Source organism: Delphinapterus leucas, chromosome 15 (genome assembly GCF_059928025.1).
Source record: "Delphinapterus leucas isolate spDelLeu-1000000601 "Yukka" chromosome 15, BTC_Dleu_Yukka2, whole genome shotgun sequence".
NCBI lineage: Eukaryota > Metazoa > Chordata > Mammalia > Artiodactyla > Monodontidae > Delphinapterus > Delphinapterus leucas.
Genome location: NC_143143.1, coordinates 53,346,701 through 53,366,706, shown reverse-complemented (window position 1 = coordinate 53,366,706; position 20,006 = coordinate 53,346,701).

Genomic DNA, 20,006 nt, shown 5'->3' with positions numbered 1-20,006 from the left:
TTTCCTGCAGTCATCTCAACACAGAAACCGAAGTCCCCACACTGTCTGCATGCAGCACCTGTGATGCAGAGGGTCATACCCCAGGCAGCCTTTCCTTTGAGTCCACACGTAGCCTGTGTGTGCAGCCAGGGGGATGGGGAGTCCACCTAGAGCTTCCACTCCCTCTGCAAGTCCCTGTGCACCTGGATTCCTACTGTGTGCCCACGCACCCAGTTCCTCATCACCTGCTCCCTCATGTGCCCTCCAGAGGGTTACCTATTGTTTACCCAGAATCTCCAGACCTGTTGTGGTTTAGCTGAACTACTGAATTTCTCTGTTATCTGGTGGCTGAATCATACCTTCTCCTCTAAGCTTTAAACTCCTTCCACGTTTGTCCTTCTTGGGGTACTCTCCCTTAGCCCTACAGTATCTTGTAGACTTCCCTTAGATTTTATACTTACTCCTTTACTACAGTTAGTGTTTTTAATTTTTTTAACCTGTATACTGGAGATATATATATATATATATACATACACATACATTCTTTTTCATATTCTTATCCATTATGCTTTATTACAGAATACTGAATATAGGTCCCTGTGCTATACAGTAGGATCTTGTTGTTTATCCATCCTATATACTAGTTTGTGTCTGCTAATCCCAAACTCCCACTCCATTCCTCCTCTACCCCCTCCTCACCCTTGGCAACCACAAGTCTTTTCTCTATGTCTGTGAGTTTGTTTCTGTTTCATAGATAAGTTCATTTGTGTCATATTTTAGATTCCACATATAAGTAATGTCATATGGTATTTGTCTTTCTCTTTCTGACTTACTTTACTTGCCATGATAATCTCTAGGTCCATCCATGTTGCTGCAAATGGCATTATTTCATTCTTTTTTATGGCTGAGTAGTATTCTAGTTAGTGTTTTTATATCAAGCTTTCCCTATTTAACCTACTGTGTTGTTTCTATATTCTGATTGGACCCAGATACTAAAATAATCTTCTTGATTTAATATTAAATTCTTTGGATGTAATAATGATAAAAAACAAGAACTCAAATAAACAAAGCTATGATGCTCATTACCTTTGGGTAGGAACATGAGATTAGGGTAGGAGGCTTAGGGTATTATCTCATTTTTTGTAATACTTGAAATTTCCATATGGAAACTATTTCACATAAGTTACACAATTAATAAAACTTAAGTGAGAAGTTGTTCCTTTTGAAATGTTAAAATATTTTATTAATTTGTACATATATAGTTATTCTGAACCTAGTTATAAAGGGCTACAGTTTATTAATAAATTCAGCAAAACTTATTTATTTTTATATATCAATTTTATTTCTGGATATGTCATATCACTGGTCTGGTCTACCAGTAACTAGCTTCTAAGGAAAGATAACAACTCAGCACCTCATTTTAGTATAATGCCACTGGGAGGGGCAAATCTGACTTAGAGGAACACTGTTAGTTGTCACTTCTCAATCTATGTGCCTATGTTAAACTTTTCTCAAGACTTGAGTAGCAAAAGTTTAAAAAATGTAACTTTTTTTTTTTTTTTTTTGCGGTACGCGGGCCTCTCACTGCTGTTGCCTCTCCCGCTGCAGAGCACAGGCTCCGGACGCGCAGGCCCAGCGGCAACGGCCCATGGGCCCAGCCGCTCCGCGGCATGCGGGATCCCCCCAGACCAGGGTACGAACCCGCGCCCCCCGCATCGGCAGGCGGACTCCCAACCACTGCGCCACCAGGGAGGCCCTAAAAAAAATGTAACTTTTTATCACTCTCCAAATAGAATATTATCTTGGAAAATACTGAATTCATGAGTATTAATGTGGTTTCAAAGATATCATAATTTTAAAGAGTTCATAATTTTTTCTATATTTAATACTTGTGCTGGTTGCAAAATTATTATAAAAAATTAATATTTCATCTCTGGAATAGTTCCTTCTTTACATAGGCACACAGACACACACACACACACACACACACACACAGGAATGCATTGATGTATCATCATGCTAGGTTAAAAGTTTGGAAGTCTGGAAATTCTAGATTGCCAACAAGATATTGTGTTTCCTAAGATGTTTTAAGGAATCCACAAGTTGAGATTCACTTTAAGGAAAATCCCCAAGTAAGTTTGTCCAAGAGAAGATTAAGAAGGAAAATGGAGGAGGAAGCTTAGGTATGGTGGAAAGTGTTCAATTCTCTAGATTTTTTAACCCAAAATCGCCAACTAATAAGGCATCTAATTAAAATGTAGAATTCACAGCGAGCACTATTTTGCATCTTATTTTTACATACCTTGGAATGGAAATAAGTTAAAATATTCCTGTTAAAATGATGACTGAACAATATGAAGACTTAGACTTGACCACCTGCTCATGCAGTGAAATCTCAGCCTGTTTTGTTGTCTCTTTGTTGGCTGTTTAATCAAAGATGGTAATGTGGAATTAAAGACATATGGAAAAAGAAATCATTTTTTGAAAGGCTCATTATGATTTGCCTTGCTATATCAGAGAGTTAACTTTGAAAGTTGATATTGCATGCCCATAATCTGGTAACTGAATTTGGAAAGAAGGAAGGAATGAAGGGAGGGAGGGAGAGGGGAAGGGAAAAGAAAGAAAAGAAAGAAAGAAAGAAAAAGAAAGAAAGGAAGAAAGGAAGGAAGGAAGAAAGAAAGAAAGAAAAAAGAAAAAGAAAGAAAGAAAGAAAATAAACTGCTACTTATCTTTCTTAAAAGGAAACTAAAGGAATGAGGAGTGTTATTTGTGAATGAAGACGTGGCCTCATGTTGACTGTTCCTCTCTGAATTTGGCCAGAGAACTATGTATCCCACTTAGGGTTTTGGAATTCAAGAAGTATCACTAAAGGAATAAGAAACTTTCTGGACATGAGATGGTAAAAAGTGTATGAAATAGGATCCAACTTATAATTGAGGATATCTGAGTTATCCTCAAATGAAATGAAAATGTATTGAATATTAGTTATATTGAAAATGTAATATTGAAAATGTAATTGAATATTAGTCAAGGCACAGTGAGTGCTAAAATTAATTTCAAAAGTTTGGAATTGTTGGAACTCACAAAACAGTACTATCAAAGAAATGGGAAGTCCTGAACTCTTCATTGCAGACACTGGATTTGAGATGGACTAATAAACGTGGTAATCAGATAGGTAAGAGGTATGGAGATAGGGGATGTGAAAGCATGCTCAGTGGAAGAGACAGAATAAAGAAAGGCAAAGGAAAAAAATATACATAAAGAAAAAGAGACAACATATAATGGCATGTTAATCTTGTTCCATGTGTTAAGATATATTTATTATTTATTTTACACAAACTAAATCATTTTCAGTGTAATCAACAACCACTTCTGCATAAACATTGATTGATGAAAATGGATGCTGTCCATTGAAAGTAACATTACAGCTTATACTCTTCTCATCTGCAAAATGGTTCAGTAATATTTGTCTCCCCTGGTAGTTTGAGGGTGAATGGACCCAGTATTAATTAAATGAGGCAAGGAAGTCATGCTTCAGCTTCATAGCATGTGAGACTCCATCCCATAACTTAGCAAACATGAATTATCACACAACAAGGTGTCACTGCACACCCACCCGAGGCTAATTTGGTTTAGAATGTAGAGTATCTGGAACTCTCATATACTGCCAACCAGAGTATGAAAAGGTACAATGCCTTTGAAAAACTAACAGAGTAACTATACTTACCCTATGACCCAGCAGTTCCATTCGTACATGTATACCAAAGAGAAAGGAGTTCATGCACCCACTAATAACATACAAAAATGTTCATAACAGCCTTAGTCATAATAGCCAAGTAGTAAGGAAACATCCATCAATAAACAAGTATCCATTAACAGAAGAATGGAAAGATAAACTGATATATTCTTATAATAGATGCACCAGAGCAATAAAAAGAACAAACTGATAGATACAACAACATGGATAAATAAATCTTAAAAAAAATGAACATTGACTGACAAGTAAGCCAGTCACAAAAGTTGGCATCCTGAGTGGTTCCGCCTGTATGAAGTGGAAAAGCCGGCCAACATTAATCTACCGGAGACAGAATAACAGTTGCCTAATTCTGAGAGTGGGATGGGGATTGACTGGGAAGGGGCACAAGGAAACCTTGTGGGGACCTAAAAGTCTTCTAAATCTTGACCAAAGTGACAGTTACAAGGGTGTATACATTTGTGGCAAATAATAGAGTTATAGATTTGAGTTTTGCTGTATGTAAGTTATACTTCAATAAAGTACTATTATCTAAATAAATGAATGACTGAATAGCTAAATTAATGAACACATAGCATCAATTTAAAAATGCTTGCCAATTGTACTATTACTTACTATTGTTGTTGTTGTTGTTGTTACTACTAGTGTTTTTCTATACTGGACACCAAATGGCTATGTCATATCTGCAAGGGTGGTGGGGATGGCTTAGGGTGAAAAAAAAGTAATAGTCTGTTGTATTATATTAAATCATATTAGATGAGTTCTGGAAGCTCAATTCTTTGTTGGCTCTGGAAGTTAGGCAAGTCTGAGTTCTCTAAACTTTCATCCCTATTCTTAATACATGGGTAATAATTGTACCTCTCACAGTTTTGTAAGAATTGAAACATTTGTAAGGTAACATAACACATATGAAACAATATGTGATATGAATGTAACATGTAATATGAAACATGTTATCTATCCTTTTTATTTTCACCATTAAAATCCTAGCTAATTTTTGGTAGGTTATGTTGCAAATGTAGTTTTAACTTAGTTTTTGGCATTATACTTGCTAAAGTTCTTTTTATTGTTTTTTACTTAAGAGATTTATAAAAAATCACTTTCATATTAATTCATGTTATCTTTTGATTACTATTTATGGTTAATCAGTCTGGTGACTGGATGGCTTTTCTGAAGGTTATTGTTACCATAATCAACAGGATTAATATAACCTCCTAGGAAATTAAATGCTTATTGTAGTAAAATGTAAGCTGCTTGAGAGCAGACACTTCGCTGTATCTGTGGCTACTGACATCTATTATGTACATGGCCTAGCATACAGTAAACGTTTAATAAATATTTGCTGAATCCATAATTAATATATTTGGTAAACAAAAACCTATTTCTTAGAACTGAACATGCCCAAACTCTCTCTTTGTGAAAATCCTGAAGGCTGAAATTTTGAAAGCCTGCTAGTATATATATTTCATGCAATGCACCAAGAGTTTCTAAAATAGAAGTCTCAAAATATGATAGACTTTGCTTCCAGGAAAGTGTTTTGCACCTAGGTTAGAAATGATTTTCTTTGGATTTATGGGACTTTGGATGATCACAAGACACAGCAAGCAGCCTTGTGTCGGCATGACACGGTGACTGGAGAGATGCAAGCAGGATCTAAGAAATCTGTTAAATAGAGAAAAGAAAACTCTGGCAGCAGGCCAGAAAAGGGTGTTGGACCAACTTCTGGGCTCCTACAAATTTCTGTGAAGTTTGTCAGATTATTTTCCCACAAATATTGTAGTTTTTTGAATGGAGCTCAAAGTCAAAACCACCCCATTGCCCCTCTGACACCTTTGCTTTTCTTTACTTCTTTCCCTGTTTTGACGTTCGTGGAATTGTATCCAGTGCTTTACTTCCATAACAGATGACAAAATCCAGACAACCGCTGATTAATGTGGAAGAGTTCTGGATTAAATATCCTGTCAAAAAGCGTAATTGAAATGTTAATTCTATAGAAGTATTTGAACCAATGCGTCACAAGGAAAATAGGCTGAGTTGTGAGATATGTTAAAATAAAAAAAAAAAGGTTAATTTTCACTGACTGGAAACTAGAATGTAAAGGAAAATAAATGTAAAGTAGTTTTAAGAAGCAAATATTTGAGAAATTCATTTTTATGCTGTAAATTGTGAAAAATAGTTACAAAATCAGATCCTGTCTGTACCTATCTGCCTGGTTGTTCATTCAGGGAAGTAGTGCCTGCCCACCCCCAGTGATATTTGAGAATGTGTGGAGGTGTTTATTACTTAACAAAATGGGAACTACTGGGATTGAGGGTGATACACATACATATATTTTATATCCATTAAATATCATATGTTATATGTTATAACATGTTTTATAATGTATATGCTATATAATGTTATGTATATAAATATGCATATATATTTTTCATATATATAAATAAATTATCCTTTGGAAATGCTATATTCTTCTGGAGAGACATGGTATTATGGGAAACAGTGTTGTGCATAGCTTTGAAAATGATATTGGATGTAATCACAGGGAAACTAGTAAACAAGTCTAAATTGAAAGTCATTCTACAAAACAATGGGCACATCCTCTTTCAAACTATCAATTTGATGAAAGACAAGGAAAAGTAAGGACTGATGCAGATTGAGGGAGAATAAAAAGACTTATCAACTACTTGAAATGTATGATCCTGGGCTGGATTCTGGACCATTTGAAAAAAAAAAAAAGACAATATTGGGACAATTGGTAAAAATTGAATTTGCACTGTGTATAAAATAATAGTATTGTAACAATGCCAAGTTTCTTAAATTTGACCATTGTATCATGATTGTGTAAGAAAATGCCCTTGTTCTTAAAAATACATGCTGAAGTATTTAAAGATGAAGAGTCATGGTGAATGCAACTCTCAAATCGTTCAACACACCAAACAGAAGAAGAATAGGTATATGATAAATGTGTACCCACGTTGGTGCTGCTGTCCATATCCATAAGCATGTCCATATCATATCCATATCATATCCATATCCATGTCCATATCCATATCATATCTATATCTGTCTATACAGAGAAAAGTAGAAAAAAATTTGATAAAAGAGTAACAATTTCAACTCTAGGTGAAAAGTAGATGGTAATTCATTGTACTTTTCTTGCAACTTAAAACAATTTTTAATAAATAATTTTTTAAAGGAATAGATTGGGAGATAACAGCTTTGTTGAAGGGCCACTGGCACACCTAAAGAGTAAATCTGCTTCTGCAAAGGGACAATTGCAATGTCATATGTGATATATGATGATTTTAATTAAAGACCCTTTTGGAATGTACTGTTAACTAGAGCAGTGATATCTTTGAGACTGAGGGAAATAAATCATTATTTAAAATTTTTCTTAAAAGACAAGTCTATATGATCTTACCACATGTCATTAAAACTCAATTTTAAAATAATCAATGTGATTGTCTTCCACTTTAACCAAAATAACAGCAGCTTGATTGAATTTTTCAGTCTCTAGAATGCTGTTGGGAATAATGGAATTATTCCAATTGGGATTGGGAATTAATCCAATCCAGATTGTTGAGCTGGGTTGAATTTAACTTGGAATTAATTTAGTACTATTTGCATAGTGTAGACACAACAAGATATTCTGAATACATTTTGGTTCATGATCAGCATGTCACTGTTTTGTGGTTAAATATGAGGAGAAAGGTCCTAAAAACAATTTATTTTCATCACGATCTCTTCTTGTCTCTCTGTCTCTCTGTCTCTCTCTTTCCCTCCTCACTCTGAATTTGTACTCATGTGAGTCTGTGCTCTTTGTTTTTAATAGAGTGGTAAAAGTATATTTTCAGTGTCACTGTCACTTCATGCTTTTTGTTTCTTGTGGGAACACATATACCATTTGTGACCCTTGGCTGTGTCCCTAAGATGTGGTAGCCTTTGCAGTTAAGGGTAAGTGGCAGTAAAATACACTTTGTTCTGTACAGTGTTAAAAAAAACTGTTTGATCAGTTGTTTGTTGTTTGATCAACCTTCATGAACTTCCGTTTACTTCAGTGGCAAGTGAAACATTTGTGTAAGAAAGAAATATTGTCTTCAATGGGAAATGTGATCCATGTGTGTTATATTTCATATTATAATAGATTTTTCTTGAGCCTATACTATTCACCACATGAATACATGACTTTTTTCAGGGGTCAGTATTTTGAGGTAACTATTATTTGCATTTGTGGGAATAGGTGATAAATATTAAATATTTTTATAGTTAAGTATCATTTTTAACTCACGTTCCCAAAAACTACTCCCACTTTTTATATGAAAGGTACTTGAACAATTCCCTTTCAAATAAAGAAAAAAATCTCTTTTCATGGGGCATAGGCACAGGAGAGCAAGGATGGAAGATGAAGGAGCACGTTAGTGTCCATATTCTGTCACTCTCATTAACTCGGTCAGTTCTTCTCTGCTTTGTCTTTCCACTTTAATCTTGCCTTATTCAGCAAGTGATGTCACAAGGTCCAACTTTCAGAGGGATATGCTAGTGGTGTCTCCAAGTGGTCTGACATGATTACCTTTTGGAGAATGTTTGAGCCCTAGGACAGAATCCTGGAGACTGACACTGGCAATGAGAATAGAAGTTTTGCAGTGACATGTGTCCAGGGGAGGGGGAGCTGAAGGGGTCAGGATGGCATTGATTAGTTGTTAACAGATAGAACCACGGAATTTATGAAGGAAAAAGAAAAATGGGAAACGAGCAGACTCATTCTGATACCCTAAAGAAATATGTGGATTCTGCTCTCAGAAATGTATGTGTGTGTGCACCAGTTGGAAGAATCTAGATCCCTGAGGACTGTTCATGGACACCCATATTTGGAACCTCAGAAGGTGACAGTGCAGTAGGTTTACAGAGGCCTCTGGCCTTTCCATCTCCCTTCCTTTCTTTCTTAAGAAGCATCAATGTCTTCCCAGTCATTCCAAGAAGTCGAACTCTAGCCCTTTGGGACTTTATTAAGTACAGTAATTAGATTGCCCTAAACATAAGCCCTTTGACACATCCCCTGACAGTAATCCATTCCTTGCAGAGCTTAGGGCCTGAGCAGCCACAGAATGTTTTCATTATAGAGCTCTGGGCTTCCTCTTGTCTGGAGCTTTAAGTACTGATGTTCAGCCACTTAACAAAGACCGCACTGCGATCCTTGGCTAAGTTCGCGACAAGGGAGTACAGTGTCCTGGGCTTTCAGTCAGCTGTATCTGAGGTATCTTGGATTTAATGTCTGCCTTTCTCCTTTTCAATTTCCCCGCTCCCCCTAAAAGATGCTGAGCTTATTTTCTTAATTGTTTCAATATAAGGCTAGAAAGTTGAATTTCATTACCTAGAGGGAGCCCAGCATCTGTATACCTATTCAACCATTATGTGAGTTAAGCGACTAGTGTTATAGACTCTGCATGTATCTCCAAGAGCATTTCCCATTTACTTCTTTGGGCTTTAACAATTCTTGTGCTCAGAGATCTGCTATTCAATGTGCAGTCCAGGACTAGTAGAGGCACAGGCATCCCTGGAGGGTTGTTAAAATGCAAAATCTCAGGTCGTGCATCAGACCAGCCAAATCAGAATCTGTCCCTTAACAAAATTGAAAGGTGATTCTCATGCATTTTAGAGATGGGAAGCTCTGGTCAGAAAGGATTTAGTCAGTTGATTGTTGTGAATTACTTAGCCTATGAAGTGGGGGTCTAACTAGCCTGTTTTTCTACCACAAAAATAGCTAGATGGCTCAGCATTAAAAATTATTCACATAAATGAAATTATTTATTTTTTTCCAAAATTCATTTGGGTAACCATTTTGCATTACTGTGTCAGATTGTTAAAATAAGTCAAAAGTATTTTTACCCACTAGCCATGAATCTTTAAGAAACGAGCATCTGGTAATGCAGACAGTGCTGAGGCTCATTGGAATTTGACAGGTACCTGCACTATGCTTGGTGCTTCATATATTTATTCTAAACAAAAGCTACCTGACACAAGTATCACTCATCATATTTCCCACATAAAAATAGGAGTCCCAGTGAGATTTTGTGCTCGTTCACAGCACCACACGCAGTGAGCGAGCCCACACTCAGGGCTATATCTCGCGAATTTTTTCCTCTTTCCACTCTTCTGCATAAAAGACAATTCCAAAAATTGAGAAGACTTTAATTCTCAGCCATTATCTAGAGCCAGTTTCTCAACCTCAGTGTTATTAACTTTTGAGGCTAGATAATTCTTTGTTGCTGGGCTGTCCTGTGGGATGAGCCCATTGTGGGATGTTTAGCAGCACCCTTGACCTCAACCCACAAGATGCCAGTAGCAAGTCACCAGCTTCTCACTGCACCTGATCTTCCCTCCCCTGCCCCCCACCTCTTCCACCTCCCCTATTTCCCTGCCATCCCCTCCCCTACTCCACCCCCACCTCCCACCATCTTGCAAACTAAAAAATATCTCCAGAAAATGCAATATGTCCCCTGGGGGCAAAATCACCTCTAACTGGGAACCACTGGCCTAGAAATATGTGCAGTTCTAATTACTCCTAGCTTCAATCTGATTTTCTCTATCATGTAACTATTTTTTATGAGACTGCCCCCTTCTGGTTAATTAAAGATTCCAGGTAATCAAGGCTAAAAACATTCCGTAATTGATGCCAGCTTGTTTTCTCCACTTTCTCGGCATTCCATACTTTCACAAAAAAAAGGACATTCAACTTCTGCTTGTTTATCTTAACAGGTGTGCTCACAAGTTTCTGAGTCTTTTTATTCTTCTGTGGTTGCATTACAAGCACTGCCTACAGGAAGGTAGAGAGATGCTATGCCATGGAAGCAAGTCAGTCTAGTGGATGAAGACACAGGCCCTCCAGCCCACATTCTCCTGCACAACTTCCTAGCTGTGTGATCTTGGGTAAGTTACCTCCTCTTTGTTTTCTCTGTGAAATGGATTCCTGCCTGATAGGGTTATTGTGAGAATTAAATGAGATGTTTCACTGATACTTAGAAGAGTGTCTAACACAGAGAATGTCAACAGTTGTTTATTATTATTCCTTTGGTATTATCTACACCTCAGGGTCTTGTCAGGAACAGAAGAAGGGCCAGACTCTCACTCAAAAGCACATACTCTGTGGTTTTGAAATTTTATTCAAGCAAAGTTTTAGCCTATATTTTACATATTTAAATTGTGTAACATATTCTATTTCTACCACAGACTTTTCTATGTAGGAGGTGGGAATATCACTGAAACATGTAAGCTGCTTGTTAACATTGGCTACTCTTGATTAATTCATAAAAAGTTCAAAAATGAACAAAACTGATCAGTGAGAGAGGGTTACCTTTGGTGCTTGGGGACAGGGGTAAATTGAAAGGAGCCTGATGAGGATTCTGGGACAATTTAAGTTCCATTTTTGGAGTTCGTTACATGAGACTGAGGAGTTTGTGAAAATCCATCAAGCCATTCACTGATGATTTAGGTACCTTTCTTTAGCTATTTATACTTCAGTAAAAGCTCAAACATACAACACAGATTAATTATAGAAAAATAAAAATCTTGTTCTACACCTAATAATATTGTTTTTGAGAAAAGTAGAGACTTTCAGAGTTAAAATATTTTTGGTATTTTGTTTCATTATGGTTCCTGCATTATTCAAATGGTTTTCTGGGGAAGCTTGGTTTCTTAAACTCTGTCTGTGCTTGTGTTATAAATATGGCATGGGGTGTGAAAAGAAGTTACTATATGGTTGTTTATGTTCACATAGCCAAACACAAACCTGAATATTTTTTTTAACTCAGACATAATATTGAGAAGTGCTACTTGGATGACTTCAACTATATTTTTAGCTTCTCATGCTATTGTTAATGTGAAAAATATAAAACTAAATTACAGGTCCCCCTATTTTCATTATGGAACAATTTTATAGCTGTCAAAAACTTTGTGTTTCACACTTCCCACATACACAAGGCTACACTGGTACTAAAGTTTATGAGTTTTTCTTTGGCTTTTTCTTAGTAGCTGAAAAGTTGATATAGTAATGATTTTGTTGCAAAGTTGTCAGAATAAATAAACCACACAAAGCAAAGACAAGGACACTTAAATTCCAGAAAAAGATGAAATTTAGGTTATAACCATGCATGGTAAATAGAGGAGCCATTGGTGGAATCACCATATTATGCCCAAACCTCTTTCAAGCCAAAAGTTTCAACATTTTCACCCGATTTTCCCCCCAGAACTGCTGCAGATGAGACAGTCTGACTGATGAGGTTTCATGTATTTTTATTTTTTCTGCCATCTCTTATAGATGTGCCCATAAGCAGAGAAATAATAATAAGACCCAAGGGCACAGAGAAGGTGAAGAGGGAGAGTGGAAAACAGAGCAGTTACACCCTGGTTAAACCCTCAGCATCCCATAAGGTAGTTTAGCAAAGATTGCTTATGAAAACTTAGTAGAATATAACAGCATCTTTAAATGAATAAAATTCTCTAAGGATGATGTAGAAAATATAATATGATTCATAATTCTAGCAAAAAGCACATTTTCAGAGCATAAAAACAGTTAGAATGTTCCTAATAGTAATACTGAAACATCCTTGGTCCTTTTTAATCGTGCTTGCATTTAACAATAGAATATTTAGAAATTTAATTACCGCAGCCTATCTTTACATCTAAGCAACATATATTAATTTCACCCATGAGAAAAAAATCATCGTAAATTTCAAGGCAGATTCACGTTGAGGTTCAGATGTCATCACAAATGACCTACCTCTTCTCCTTCTAAATATAAGCTGTGTTTGTTTCCCCAAAGAGCAAGGTAGCTTGGCCTGAGGGGTTCTCATTTGTCTAGTCAGATAATAATGCCTATAACTAACTTCTCTTTTTAAAATTGCTATGCCTTTTTCCCATTTTGTGTAGTAGGCCAGGCCTTTTCAAGTTTTTTTCACAGAGGCAGGCAGAGTGGTTAGTAAGAAACTGTACATGCTTTGCCTTGGGTTCAAAGCCTAAGAACCAGCTTTGTGCTTAGGGTGGAATGTAGAATTCTGGTGACAGCAATGGGCATGTCCTTTGTTTCCTCTGTTCACTTAGAGTCTTTGCAAGGTTCTAAGTAAATGCTATTAACAAGCATTAATACAAAGCATGAGTATGGAATTTCAGGGAGAGTCAAAGTAGCAGAATGAACAGCGAGGGGAATATGAGACAACCCAAGTAGCTGAAGTCAGACATCCTCAACAAAATGAGGTTGCTGATGGCAGACAGGTCTTGAGGGTCTGAGTCTGACATAAAGGCTGTAAAAGTATCAGGACCACCAACTGCTACTTATGCATCAATACCATAGAAACTCCCACACGTGAGAGAGATGCTTGTGTATTAGAAACAAGTGATGCAGATATATCCATAGAATCAAATGTGGCAAATGTAAGAATAGGCAACAAAACTCCCAAATGAATAAAACAGTAACATGGGGAGGGGGTTTGGAAAGGGGGCATCTTTAATGACTAAACCCAATGACAAACTATTCTCTGGTGGAAGTTATGCCATATATGCCATTTGGGAGATTATTTCAAATGGCATTCCCAGGAATATTCTCTTCTGGATGCCTTGGTTCTGTCAATTCTTCCATCTCAGAGTTTCTTAATCCTTGAAATCGGCATTGATCTTCTATATCCAGCTATCAGCTTTTATACATTTGCAATTTATTCTTTCAAAATAGAGGCTAACATAAAGCAAGCAAAGTGGACGTGAGACAAACTTTCCTCCCGGGGTCAAACTGGTTGCTCAGTCACCTGCTCACAACTTTAGGGTAACTCATAGCCCTACAGTCATTCGTCCCCTGGAGCTGTCCCCATGAAGCTGAATAACCTCTGTCTTAGCCTGCCAAAAGGTTTCTCAGCTCAGTGCTACCCTTGACTGGCACTCTGTTATTATGCTATATTTATGCCATGAAAGTTGTAATTAGCTTTGTTCTGCTGCAAACGTATCCAGCCTCACATGCAGTATAAAAGGTAATAAAATAGGTGGGCAGATATAAAAACCTGAATAAGCACCTTATGCAGGAAAATTTCATGATTCCCAAACTGATGAAAGAACCAAGAAAAGGGAATGTTCATGGCTTCAAAAGCAGTAGAGGCCAGCTAAGAAGCCACATCTAGGTACGGCCAGCTTGCCACACAATGTTTAGTCAACCCCCTATCTCTCCCGCATTCCCCCAGTCCTGTCCACTGACAAGACTGTTCTGTAACTTGGTGATATTTATTTGGTGGAAGCTCTTTTGTTTTGTTTTTTTAATATGGCATCTCATATCTCTTTAAGGGGATAATTTTGTTTAAAAGTGGACTTTTAGAATTCCATTGTTCAGTATCCCTGCATTATCCGCTCTAGATCTTGTCTGGGATGTGAATGCCACCTGTTTTTATCACACATAGCCACATGTGTTTGCAGGAATGAAAAAAGAGCTGGCAGGAAGGTACCAAAACATTAGGTCCACAGTGCCAAAATCGTCGTTATGAGTTGATGAATCCCCTTTCACTCTCCAACCTGGTTATAAGCTCCCTGAAGGTGAGATCTATTGTCTCTTTCACAGGCTTTAGTTAAACATGGGCTAGCTGTAGATTATTAACAAATGAGTCATCAAGGAGATGCACTTAGAAAAAAATATACGCTTTTTCAAGACCCAGGTTAAACATTTTAAAAATAATCTTTATTAAGCTATTGACAAAGGTTTTTCCGACATTATGCGGGATTTTGGGGAACTTTGTGTATTTGTCAGTTTGTTCAATGAACACAAATTCAAATAAAAGAAATGGATACGTGTAAGGAAAGATTTTCAAAGAAAGAACAAGTATGAATTTTGTGTATACAGAAGTATAAAAAGAGAGAAAAGAAAAACAAAGAAAGGAGATCCAGAGGAAAGAGATGAAAGTATATTTATGAGTTGGTATATAATACTTAACAGTGAACTTGAAGTCAGGAAACATTATGGTTACTGTGCCTTCCGGAATGAGCTATAGAGTAAATGTTATTTCTTGTATTTTGTGGTTATGTGAGAAGAAGTGGGTGGGGAAGGACTCCTCATCCATCTTAAAAGAGGGTCCTAAGAATAAAAAGAGCAAATGGTATCATGCAGACAAGAAGTGGTCTAGCTACCAGGTAGATATAGACATTTTTTTCTGTCCTCTTCTATTGGGTTTGTATGTAGTGAAGTGAGCTAGATGCAAGGGAACATCTGAGAACAAAAGTTCAAACAATATCTTATATCTGTGTAGCTTTTGACAATTTACTTGCCTATTTTTGCATTAATGTTCATATTTAATCTTTCTAGCTCTTTGAAGTGGGAAGGGTCAAGTTTATTTTTCAGATGAGTGAACCAAGTCCAGGAAGAGTCAGGAAACTTGATTGACCAACTTCTCAGCTAGTTAAAAGCAGAGGCGAGATTCAAACCTAAACCTACCTCCCAATTTAATGCTCATCTAAGTCCTCACTCCCTGTCCTATAAAGAGCCTCAACAGCCTTGAAGGGAAACCAGATATCAAGGATGTTTGCAATTTCCCATAGGACTCAAAGAAAGCAGTTATAATCCACAGCTAAAATTTCATCTGCATTTTTATAACCAGAGCGTGCAAAATCCCAGTGCTAGCAGTGCCAGCTTCCACTTCTGGAATCTTCTTCCAGAGGAAAAACCACCCAATTCTCCCCTTTTGGCCACTGACTAGAAAACATGGGATTTGGGGCTGACAAAGTAATTGTAAAGGGAACTCAAGGACCTTGGTAAGTTTAGGACAAAATAAAGACATTTGAGGATGTCTACTAATTTCCCTGATGACTGGTGACAGTTTTGCCATTGTGTCTAAGGGAAGTTATCTAAAGTTCTAGTGCACATTTCTTCACATTAATTGAGTAGGTTCATATTGTTATATTAAATATACTTTTTATTTGGGGGGGATGAGAGGCTTGGATTGTATTTTTCTTTATTGAACCTTGCATTTTTTTGTCAGCTTAGATATTGAATATGGTTCACTTTGTAAGAAAAAGAGAAGGAAAAAATAGGATATATGAAAGATTTAATTACATTTATTTTATGGAACTTAGTCTTGAATTTTAAATTCATAGATTTTTTAGATAAATATGTGCTTTTTAAAAAGCACATTTTAAAAACTTCTTCTATGCCGTAACAATATAACAAAAAATTCAGTTATAAATGTTTATACTATGCATAACAAGTGGCATTTTTTTCATTCATAGAGAGCTTCATTTGTTTTCCCAATGTTGACTTTTTCATGTTCAGAACCAGGCATTTGAAGGATTTGACATTTTACAGTTGATGACAGAAAATGGAAAAAAGCACACTTTTTTTCCTCCCCCCTTCTGCTTTCATAATTCTATCCTGGCTCAACATGACTTTTTTTTTTTTCTCTCCCCTCAAAATTTCCAAAACTGTTTATACTGTTGTGATAAGACCAAAGTCAGTGAGTTTAAGACTGGAAAGATTTTTTTTTAAGAAAATGTTGAAAATGTGATTGGGTGGAAAATGGGTAGAAGGAGAGTGAACACTTGTGATGCTATTTCTTTGACAAGGTGTCAGCTCAGCTCCCTCTGTATCATTCGAAATAATAGAAAATTAGTCAGGCCATACTTTTTCACTCCAACTCAGATTTCAATATTGTACACTTTTTCTTTAAAGAGGTGTGAAGTTTCTTTTTAAGAGGACTCTCTAATAGAAATTTCCATACCTTTATATATAAATGTACATTATATAAAACACATGAAGAAAAATAAAGATTAAAAAAAAAGATAAAAATAAACACCTGAAGAAAAGATTAAAAAACAAACAAACAAAAACAAACACATGAACACTTTCAGCCAAAATCCAAAGAAAATCAGTTTTAAAAATGTGAGAGGTGCTTGGAAAGTCTCATTATCAGGCCTAAAACAACAAATGAGCTTTGAGATTAAATCTTGTAATCATTATGAACATTAGCTTACGTTTTTTCTTTTTGACACAAAATTCTCACAGGTGGTTCTAATTAGACATAAGTAGTGACAGTGGGCAGTTTGACTAAATCCAGATCCTAGCCAAGAGTAATGGAAAAAAGTCTCAGCCCGCCTGCTTAGAAAACGGAATCTATATTGAGACAGTTGAAGGAAATGACACCCAGGACAAAATGTAAAAACCGCGCCTTGAGTTCCTTTGTGTTTTCTTCCTTTAGGGAGCCAAACACCATGAAACACCTAATGCCATGTTTCTTGATGCACACATTAAATTCCAAGTTTCTTAAAGAAAGCTTGTGTTCCTCTAAGACAAACTCTGTCCACTTTGCCATCTTGTAGGAAAAATACAAGGTTGTATGTTATATATATTGTCAGTCATTTTTATCCTTTGGTCTGGCATGGCTGAATGGCTAGTTGGTAATTCTGTCAAGTCATTTCCTAAATAATTTACTGTTTTCATTAAAACTCTCTATTACCTTTAGTTTAGTTGAGCCATACAGGAAAGGAAAAAGATCTTTTTGGAAATAGTTTCCAAAAATCAGTAGGTTAGTAAAACTTGGATCAGTCACCTTACAAGTTTTGTGATAATAAAATTTCTCCCTAGTCGTTCGTGTTCCTTTCTTATTAGTTAACACTTGTGTTCTATGAAGCAAACACACTCATCCTTGGCTAAGAAAGGTCTTGAAAAATTCATGCAGGTATTTAACAGCCATCCAGAGTAATTTTTTAATCTTCTTAAGCAGGACCATTGCACATAATTGTGCCACTGCATTAGGACACCCAGTCAATGGGATGAGTGAGGTTTAAAATTTATGCCTTCCTGACAAGGGGCTGTGTCTGCATGAAAGAAGCTGCAGCATTTTCTAATTTGCAGAGACTGGGCTTACTGCCTTCCACTCATAAGTCATTCTTGGAAATCCAACCAAAAGGTTCTTTTAAAAAAGCAAAGGATCACTTATGTAATTATTTACTTATTTTTTTTTCCTACTCTAAATAGTATATTATTGTCAATCAATGAATCTGAATTATCTTCATATTTTTCCCCCCAAATATGGTAAGGCATGATATATTGGCCATTGACATCTCACTTTGTGATTTCTTAAGTGTGCCACCCAAGCTTGCTGAAACATGGGTTTCCTTGGCCGATTCAATGTACATTGATAAGGTAGATTAAAAATTGGGGAGTGAAGGGACAGGAAGAAATACCCAGAGAAGCCCATATACACTTTCCTCCACATGGTGGAAAATATGCTCTTGACTAAACAATTTTCAGAGCAGTTGGTGATGGTTCATTTCTTTCTGTATACCTGCCCCTAAGATACAGAGTGAAATAGCAAAAGTGTAAGCAGATAGCCTTTAAAACTCTAGCTTTTGTGAAACATATCTTCATTTTGATGATAATAATTATTATTATCACTACTATTATTTTACCTCATACAAAACTGTGCTTGAATTCATACTACTCACAATTCCTGGATGTTATCTTGGAGGAATGATTTCTTCTGAGTCAACAAGGTTAAAAGTGTGAAGGAAAGCAAAACAAAGCAGTCAGCAGTTTATAAACAGCATGTGTTTGTGAATTTTACTTTTTAGCAGCTCAAATTGATCTCAACTTAATACCCCTTGAAGTTCTTTTCAGCTCTTGCTGTTTGCAGATATAAAATATTTTTTCATATCAGTGCAAAAATAACTGCTCTTTATTGGTGGTTAGATTCCTAATGAGGCTGATTTCCTACAGAGAAAGGCCTGGAATGTCAGTCCCACCCTTTTAACTAATAGTGATAAAATAGATAGCTCTGTCCTATTGCTTTGGGGAATGCATTTGATCTTAGCAGGGGATCCACTGATAATGAGAGGAGTCCTGAAGAGAAATATCAGAATTAAAATGTAGAACATGCTATCCATTTTTCTTATATCACCACTAGTCTAAGGAATCCCTAGGGGCCTGGACTTGTAAAAGATTCAGCAGCTTACCTCCCAAAGCTTTTCCAATTCAGGGGAGATGACATATGCAGAATAACTCATTGTCTTGGGATCTTATCAGGATTTAAAGAATATTTTTCCAAGTGAAGTTCAAGATTGGACACTTTTGGAAAGGAATCATTTTGAGCAAACTTGTTTCCTAACTCCTATCTACCTCATGAAGCTGTGATGGGTCTACAATTCACCATGCAAAAAATTTCTGATCTGTGTTCAACTTGCCTCCTCCCATGTGTTTCACTCAAACACGCCCTTAACAAGTCAGAGAAGGTTTCTGGCAGCTGGTTTTGGAGTAAGAAATCCTGGACCAGCTAGAAGGGTGGGATAGGGAGGGTGGGAGTGAGGGAGACGCAAGAGGGAAGAGATATGAGGATATATGTATATGTATAACTGATTCACTTTGTTATAAAGCAGAAACTAATACACCATTGTAAAGCAATTATACTCCAATAAAAACATTAAAAAAAAACAAAAAAATCTTAGGGAACTTAATGCACCTTGGTCATATTTTTTTTCTTGCTACTTCCAACCCCTTCTCTCTCTATCCTTTTCTCTGGTTGTCACTTTCTGTTTCTTATTTTATTTTATTAAAAAAAATTTTTTTGTCTTTTTCTAGAGTGGCAGCAGCTAGAAAAATTCCTAGATTGTGTCGGCCTTCGTCTCCTTCATCACACACAGAGAGCTTGGGGCAGGGGCCTGCTCTTCTCGTAGCCAGCAGGACACCTACTGGTCTAACCAACCAGTCGAAGAAGAGAGACCATTGCTGCTCAAATGCCCAACTTCCCCTAGCTACAACTGATATGCCTTCTTTTACTTGTGGAGTTACCTATTAAAGCCATCACTTATTGATTTTAGAATCATATACTGCAACTTTTAATCACATCAGTTCAGCTTTCTCTTCTTTAGTGCTGGAAACTGCCCATCAGGGCCTCTATTTTCTTGTTGTCATTCCCACTGTCTCAAGCAAGGAGGCAGGGAGGAGACTTCAAGCTGGAGCTATAATCCTAGAACTACTCCAGGTTTTACTTAAATAGTTGTACTGATTGGTTTCTTCATCAGTAAGTTAATCATGGATTTTCTCCCTCAATTTTGTCATAAGCTCACCTAAGAAAAGCTATAAACAACACCTTTTTTTTCTTCAAAACATAAAAAAGGACTATTCACAATAAATTAATATAGGTAGTGCAAAAGCATGGTTAACACGTTGGGATCTCCCAGCACAGTAATTAAGTCATCTTTCCTGTGGCTTGCTGAGAGATGACAAAGTGAGAAAACTTTAGGTGCAACTAACTTTGGA